We start from the raw sequence: 8,858 nt of genomic DNA, 5'->3' as shown, positions 1-8,858 counted from the left end.
ATTGTAAAACCCAGAATTTTGTCCAACTAATGTGTTTTTAAACCAAAACTCCCAACTGTACAATGTTGTGTCTGAAATCCATGATCATATGATGCCAAATGAGCACTTGGTCTTCATCCTAAAAGACTCCTTGATTCATGACCCTAAAACAAATGATAGCACGAATGATGAACAAAAGCCACAAATTCATTTTTAAGTCATTCATCGACATCCCGTTAACCTTTATCAACTTGGTTCAACAAAAATCCAAATTCAGGGTAAGCTTTGCTCTTAATTCAAATTAGTAGATCGCTTCAAGTAATATCCCTTCCTCATATCCTTTTTCCTGCATTCGTGTACTAGACCATGCTTTTGGACGGAATTGGATTTATGAAACGCAAGTTTCCCAGTAACATGGAAGTGATACAATAATGATGCGAATCTAAAGTGATGTATCCTCATGACTTGGATAAATGTCCAATTAATTAAGGTAATGACCATCCAACTTTAGCCAACTGCACCTCCATAGGTTCATTGAAGCAATGTGCGATGAGATTTTCACTTAGAGGGTCCTGGTGGAGCCTAAACCCTAAGTGCAAGCTCGTATGGTTTCAAAGAATCCAAAGAGATAAAAGTTTTACAGTCATGGTGCATGCATTGTGGTATCCGTGAGAAAAATAAAACCGGGACAAAATCGGGGTATGACACACGCATCTGAGCAAGACCATGTCAAAGTTCCTCTTATACAGCACATCGTCCTTGTTCAAGAAGAAACTGCATGCCAATCTTCTCAAAGTCTTTTTGTCGTTGTTGGATGCCCCTGCAGGGTACTCTTGGTTCTTCAAAAAGCACTTGATGTCGTGATACCAGGGCTTGTCATCAAATACCAGTTCAGCAGCAAATACATACGCGGCCCTGTCAAGGCGCATAACATCGATCTTGGGAGCATGGTTCCACTGAATTACCTTGATCATGGAAGATAGAGTAGCAAGAGCGTCTGCCATCTGGTTCTCATCACGAGGTATATGATGCAGCTTTACTGTTGTGAAGAAAGTCAACAGTCTTCTCGTGTAATCTCTGTAGGGGACCAGATTAGGCTGAAGAGTATTCCAATCACCATTCACTTGATTGATCACTAGAGCTGAATCTCCGAAGATGTCCAAAGTCTTGATTCTCAAATCAATGGCTTGCTCAATTCCCAAGATGCAGGCTTCATACTCAGTTTCATTATTGATGCACTCGAAGGTCAGACGAGCGGTGAAAGGCATGTGGGCACCTTTCGGAGTAGTAAGGACAACACCAATTCCACTTCCTCTGGCATTGACGGCCCCATCAAACGTTAACGTCCACTTTTCATCTGGATCAGGTCCCTCCTCCACAACTGGCTCTTCACAGTCTTTCATCTTGAGGAACATGATGTCTTCATCTGGAAAATCAAACTTCATCGGCTCATAGTCTTCAATCGGCTGTTGAGCAAGATAGTCTGACAGGATACTCCCCTTGATGGCTTTCTGGGATGTATACTGGATGTCGTACTCTGTCAGTACCATTTGCCAACGAGCAACCCTTCCAGTGAGAGCTGGCTTCTCGAATATATACTTGACTGGATCCATCTTGGAGATCAGTAAGGTTGTGTGAGTCAGCATGTATTGTCTCAATCGCTTAGAAGCCCATGCAAGTTCACAACATGTCTTTTCAAGCATTGAGTATCTCGACTCGCAGTCTGTGAATTTTTTACTTAGGTAGTAGATGGCATGCTCTTTCTTACCTGTCTCATCGTGTTGATCGAGAACACAACCCATAGAATTGTCAAGTACTGTCAAGTACATAATCAGCGGTCTCCCTGGGACTGGAGGCATGAGGATAGGAGGATTCTGCAAATACTATTTTATCTTTTCAAAAGCCCTCTGACAATCATCATTCCACCTGATAGCCTGATCTTTTCTCAACAACTTGAAAATTGGCTCACACGTGGCTGTTAGGTGAGAGATAAACCTTGCAATGTAGTTCAACCTCCCTAAGAAACCACAGACTTGTTTCTCTGTTCTTGGCTTAGGCATTTCCTGTATCGCTTTCACCTTGTCAGGATCCACCTCAATCCCTTTTTCGCTAACAATAAAACCCAGTAATTTTCCAGATCTCACCCCGAAAGTACACTTGTTCGGATTAAGCCTCAACTTGAATTTCCTCAACCGCTCAAACAGTTTCTGCAGATTCATCAAATGTTCTTCTTCTGTCTGAGATTTGGCAATCATATCATCCACATAAACCTCGATCTCATAATGAATCATATCATGGAAAAGAGTTACCATAGCTCGTTGATATGTTGCCCCAACATTTTTCAGACCAAACGGCATTACCTTGTAGCAGAAGGTGCCCCACGGGGTTATGAAAGTCGTCTTCTCCATGTCTTCTGGTGCCATCTTGATTTGATTATATCCAGAAAAACCATCCATGAAGGAGAATACCGAGAACTGAGCCGTGTTATCCACCAAAACGTCGATGTGAGGTAATGGGAAATCATCTTTGGGGCTAGCTCTGTTCAGATCCCGGTAGTCAACACACATCCGTACCTTTCCATCCTTCTTGGGTACGGGAACGATGTTTGCAACCCATGGCGGATAATTGGTAACTGCTAGAAATCCTGCATCCAACTGCTTTTGCACTTCCTCCTTTATCTTGACAGCCATCTCTGGTCTTGTTCGTCTGAGCTTCTGCTTGACCGGAGGACAATCCTCTTTGAGAGGCAAACGGTGTACCACAATGTCTGTGTCAATCCCTGGCATGTCCTGATAAGACCAAGCGAAGACGTCAACATACTCTTGCAGCAGTTCAATCAACCCCTTCTTCACATCGTCTTCCAAAGCAGCCCCTATCTTGATTTCTCTCTTGACGTCCTCGGTGCCGAGATTAATCACTTCAGTAGACTCTTGATGCGGTTGAATGACCCTTTCCTCTTGCTTTAACAGCCTGGCAAGTTCTTCAGGGAGTTCACAGTCTTCATCACCCTCTTCTTCAGCTTGAAAGATCGGATTTTCAAAGTCGAAGCGAGCCATAGCAGAACTGTTATCAATAGGATCCGGTGACGTGCATCTGCATGAGTGATGGTATGTGCTTATGAGTGTGAACAGTGAGTGGAAACTAAACAAACATTGCCAAATATTTTTTTGATTTTTGATTTTTGAAAACTGCAAAAATAGAAAAACAGTGAACAAAATATTTGAATGCAAAAAGACGTTCTTCATTTATGATAAACAATGCAGATATTCACATAGATGAGCTCTACAATGAGTCATTACGCCCTGGACGGAACGTAAGACTTGGACATGCATGAACAAACAAGAAAAATTATTCTTCGAGAAGAGTGACTTGGATAATCTCTTTAGAAGACCAATTGTTGATGACTTCACCCGGGACCCTCGGACGCACCCAATTGTCAATGTCGCAATCACTATCCCCATCTTCATCGTTGATTGTAGAGATCTGGCCATACTGAATGATGCCAGCGCTGGAGAAAGTAATCGGCCCTTGACGAGTCTGAGGCGCTGAAGTTGTAGAAGTCAGAGCTGGCTTATACCCAATCCCGAACTTGTCTTCTTTCATCGGTAATTCCAACAGACGTCCCCAACCGGGGGCAACACCAGAATTCACCAAGGCCTGCGCCTGCTTGAAGGACGAGATAGAGGCACCTGCTTTAACCTCTTCCACCGGAGTTGCGTCCTTGATCTGAACTGCCTCAAAGGCCTGACACAGGGTCTCCTGAATTTCACCTTCTACCTCTACATACTTGAATGTAGACAGGTTACTGACCAGAATGTCCTCCTCACCACAGACGGTGATAATTCTTCCATTGACTGGGAATTTTATCTTCTGATGTAGAGTTGAAGAGACTGCTCCAGCATTATGGATCCAAGGACGACCCAACAGACAACTATACGAGGGACTGATATCCATTACATAGAAGACGGTGTTGAAGGTTTATGATCCAATATGAATTGGCAATTCTACCTCTCCTAACATCGACCTCTTAGAACCATCGAAGGCTGTCACAACGAGATCAGAAGGCTTCAAGACCAAACCTTCTACTTCTAACCTTGACAGGGCTATCTTGGGTAGCACATTGAGAGAGGAGCCTGTATCCACCAGAACATGTGGTAACACATTGTCTTTGCATTCCATCGAGATGTGCAAAGCCTTGTTATGATTGCGTCCAGCTGGTGTTAAGTCAGAATCAGTAAAACCCAACCCGTTGCTTGCATGAACATTTGCAACGATCCCTTCTAGTTGGTTTACTGAGATCTCCTGAGGCATATATGCAGCATTAAGAACCTTCAGAAGTGCCTCTCTGTGTGCCTCCAAACACAATAGGAGTGAGAGAATGGATATTTTGGACGGCGTCTGAATCAACTGATCAACTACCTTGTAGTCGCTTTTCTTTATAATTATTAGGAGTTCGTCCACGTCCTTCGCGAAAGTAGGCTCAGTACCAGCCTGTGGTGCAGAGGTACCCTCATTCACAGCTTGTTTGCCTTTGGCTTTTGCCGCGGCGTCAGCATTGTCAGCTTGGGTAAAAGGTGGTGAGAATAGTCTACCACTCCTGGTGAATCGCCCGATTCCACCAACATTATCCACTGCGGGATCTTTTATTTCCACCTCAGATTCAGGCTTCTGATTCTGCACCTCTTCTGTTTTCAGTGGCTGTTCCACTCTATGATCGTGCGTGTAGACACTTCCCCCATAATGCCAAGGAATGGCCCTTTCACTGGTGAAAGGTAAAGGACCAGGGGTCGTGATGGTCATAGTGGATGGTCGCACTGGTGGCACCGGTTGCGCTCCTGGCACACTGATCTGAGCAGTTGGGTAGAAAATGGTGATAGTAGCAACATCACAGTCGTACTCAGAAATCTCATTCATTGAAACATAAACGTCCGAAACATCGGAATCAAGTTCAAGAGGTACATCAGAATTAAACACATTGTTTGGGATATCAGCAACAACATTGGAAAAATTAAATACATCATTACGAATTACATAATCAGCAGGAACAACATCTGTGAATTCTTCAACAGCATCTTCAAACACCTCTTCAGCAACCCCTTCAGCAAACTCTTGGACAGAAAAGTCTTCAACTTGGAGGATACCATTGTCAAGCAAGGCCTGGATACCCTGTTGCAGCTTCAAACAACCCTTGCTCTGTGTAGCACAATCCAAACAACCCTTCCCACAACCGGGGAAAACATCGGCCTTCAGCAAGCATTCTTTAATCTCCAACGGCGGAGTCTTCAACTTCAACATATCCTTAATGGACTTGGCTTCTCCTTCCAGCATATTAACATTTGCACCACCATGTTGAGGCATGGGATTGTTGACGACATTAGGAGTCGGCGCAAAGTTGATAGCCTTCGAATCAATGAGGTCCTGAACTACGTGCTTAAAAGCTTTGCAGTTCTCAATGTTATGGCCAAGTGCCCCAAAGTGGAAGTTACACCTAGCGTTGGCGTCATAACCCACCAGAAGTCTGCCAATAGGAGGAGCCAGAGTACGTAATTGCACAAGTTGTAGTTGTTGAAGGCTAGGAAGCAGCTGAGCGTACGACATTGGAAGAGTTTCGAAACGCCTGTCCATCGCCTTTTGCCTCTGTTGGTAGGCGGGTCTGTTACCCTGTTGTTGTTGTTGGTACTGAGTTGGTGGACGTTGTGGTTGTTGTTGTTGTACTGGTGCTGCAGCCGGAATGGTCACAGCTGCAACATACGGTTGTTGATGGTAGTTCTGAAAACTGTTCCTTCTGATACCCCTGCGTTGATATGAAGACAAAGAATTCACACCCCCTCTCTCTGCTTCTGTCCTCCAATAAACGGCTTCTTCACCCCTGATGAAGATCCACCTCCACTCTGGATCTTGCATGTCTTCAGGTAGTTCTCCACCCTCTCACCGGTAGAGACTACATCAGCAAAGTTGGAGGCATTGCAACTCACTAGGCGCTCCAAGTAAGGTCCGGGCAGAGTGTTCATGAACATGTTAGCCATTTCCTTCTCCAACATAGGAGGTTGAACACGAGAAGCTGTCTCCCTCCAGCGTTGAGCGTATTCCCTGAAGCACTCATTGCTTTTAAGAGACAGATTCTGAAGTTGAGTTCTGTCCGGAGCCATGTTTGCATTATACTGATACTGCTTCACGAAAGCCTCGGCCAAATCCCTCCAGCAACGGATATGGGCTCTGTCCAGCCTCATATACCATTCCAGGGATGCCCTAGCTAGGCTATCCTGGAAAAAGTACATAAGCAACTTTTCATCGTCAGAGTATGCAACCATTTTACGGAAGTAGGCTTGCACATGAGTCTTTGGGCAAGAGCTGCCATTGTATTTGTCAAATATCGGAACCTTGAATTTCGGTGGCACCCTCACGCCTGGGACCAACCCCAAGTCAGCAACGTCTATCCCTAGAGGGTTCTGTCCTTCCACTGCCTTCAGCCTCTCCTCTAATCTTCTACATATGGGGTCCATGCCATGGCCCATGCAAAAGTCTTCCTGCATCAAGGTGAACTGATCGTTCTGATCATCATGGACGGGCTGTTGACCGGAGTTGACATGTGGGATCGGGGTAGGCCCGGTCTACTGGGTCCGTTAACCTCTCCAGCTGGAGGATCAGTCACCGTCTCTGGTTGATTAGTGGCGGAATTCCTCTGCATCATCTATCTAAGCTCTTGCTGCCCTTGAGCTACCCCTTGGACTACATCCATGAATTGGTTCATGCGGATCCTCATCTCGGCGAGTTCTGCTTGTAGGCCCTCCATAGCTCTCTGCTGGTTTCTGCGGGTACCGTACCGGTGAATTCCTGAATCAGCTATCCTAGTGTAAGACCCCAATTTTGTCCCTAAGATCCCGCATGGCATCATAACATTGCATTTGCAAAGCCTCAAGGATCATAAGCATCTTAGTTCCCCTTGTCTTTGGTTGGAACTTCTTGTGAGTGGTTTGAGATCACCAAGCATGCTTGAATTGTATATTATTGCTTTTCCCATTTTATTTACTAACCAAAAGCACAAAAATATTTCACTAACATCTTTTGTTTGTAGCTTGAGCAATCACAAGGTCAAGAGCTTCTATGAGATCATTTGTGCAAAGATATGGTCAAGAGAAGATGAAAGCAAACATGGTAATGGTTCCCAAAGCTCTCATCCATCAAATATGCCTCCCTAGTATCTCAATTCATCATTTTGATCAAAGCAAGTTAAAGGGTTTGAGGTTTGTTCCCAAGAAAACCCTAATTCATTTGTGTGCCCATTGTGCCTTGCTAATGAAGCAACCTCAGCCCATGGTTAAATACAATCAAGGGAAGTTCTTTAATTCATCATTTCATGCATATTTGAACTTATTTAAGTGTCCTCAATCATCAATTCATCAAGATATGAGTTGTGGACTTGGAAAGTTGATCAGTCAATTCATCTGACTATTTTGAAATACACTAAGACCTAACATTTTATATGTTGGTCAAATGGAGATGATCCCAAAAGAAAAAATGTTCTTAAGGACAATATGAACAACTTTCATGTTCATCAAAAATTGATTTGAATCTTGGAAGGTCATCATCCATTTCAAGACATTATAGGTCATTTTGACTGAAACCCTAATTTTGGGACAACTTCCCAAGAACATAACTCATTTAGTTTTTTATGATTTTGAGGTGGGATCAAATGCATTGGAAAGCTTAAGATGTCTACTTAAAATGTTATGTTGAACAAAATTTCATAATCTCAAAGGAAATACATGTGATAATGCAAAGCATTATAGGTCACTTTGGACCAAATGCATTGAAAGGCAAAAAAGTCCAACTTCAAGTGCCCATAACGCCTTTATAAAAAATCCAAATGATGCAAAATTTAAGTTCATTTTGATTTTCTTGAAAATACCTACAACTTTTATGTTGCAAGTTTTTCCATTTGGGGCTTGCATCATCAAAAAAGAGGGGCTTAAAGTTGGACCAATTTGACAAAATTCTTAAAGGCATGTTTTGCACTATGAACTTCATGGACTGTTTTCATAAATTTTCACACTCCAAATGAGTTTTGGTCCAACATAACATTTGTTCCTTATGTTAAGACCTTTCCAACCATTACCCACATGCCTATGTTTCAATTTTCCAAGTGGCATTTTCAAAGAGGTGAAGTTTTAGGCATAATTGTGCATAACATGTTGAAACTCATTACACAAGCCATTGCATTGCCATATGCACGTCCAAATCCATTTGATAGATCACCAGCATGCAAATGCAATTAAGTTTAGGCCTTCTACATGATCATGCAAGCCCATGCAAAGAATATCCACTTGCCATGCACACGAGAATTTTCACTTGCTCAGCCAATTCCATCTATAAATAGACATGTTATGCTTCATATTTGAGGACCCAAAATCAACCTGAAATGCTGCAGAAATCAAAACCCAGCCACACCTAAAGGAACTAGTTCACATTTTCTTCAATTTTTCAGATCTAAAATTCAACTAAATCTGGTTGAATCTTTAGATCTAAAGTTCATAGACCTTCCTCATATGATCCATTGAGCTTCTGTTTTGCAAAAGGAAGCAAGGAAAAGAGCTCAAATCTTCACAATCCAAAGGTATGGTTCAACTGGTTTTTGCTTCGAATCTCCTTGTTCCATGATCTATTTGCCTGGCCAATGTGTTTTCTGAAGTCCTCACCTGAGAGGCAAGCCAGTGGTGGCTTTGATTTTATGTTTTGATGAATTTCAGTTCATGTACCTGGATTTTCCAACTCTGATTTCTCACTCCATAGAAACTTTGAGTACAATCTAAGGTTACAGGGGTGATGTACATCACCCCAGCTTTCCAATGATATGAGGATCGCTCATTTTTATTAAGTTT

Source organism: Lathyrus oleraceus, chromosome 6 (assembly GCF_024323335.1).
Source record: "Lathyrus oleraceus cultivar Zhongwan6 chromosome 6, CAAS_Psat_ZW6_1.0, whole genome shotgun sequence".
Lineage (NCBI taxonomy): Eukaryota > Viridiplantae > Streptophyta > Magnoliopsida > Fabales > Fabaceae > Lathyrus > Lathyrus oleraceus.
The sequence above is the reverse complement of the archived record's forward strand: the minus strand, read 5'-3'. Positions refer to the sequence as shown.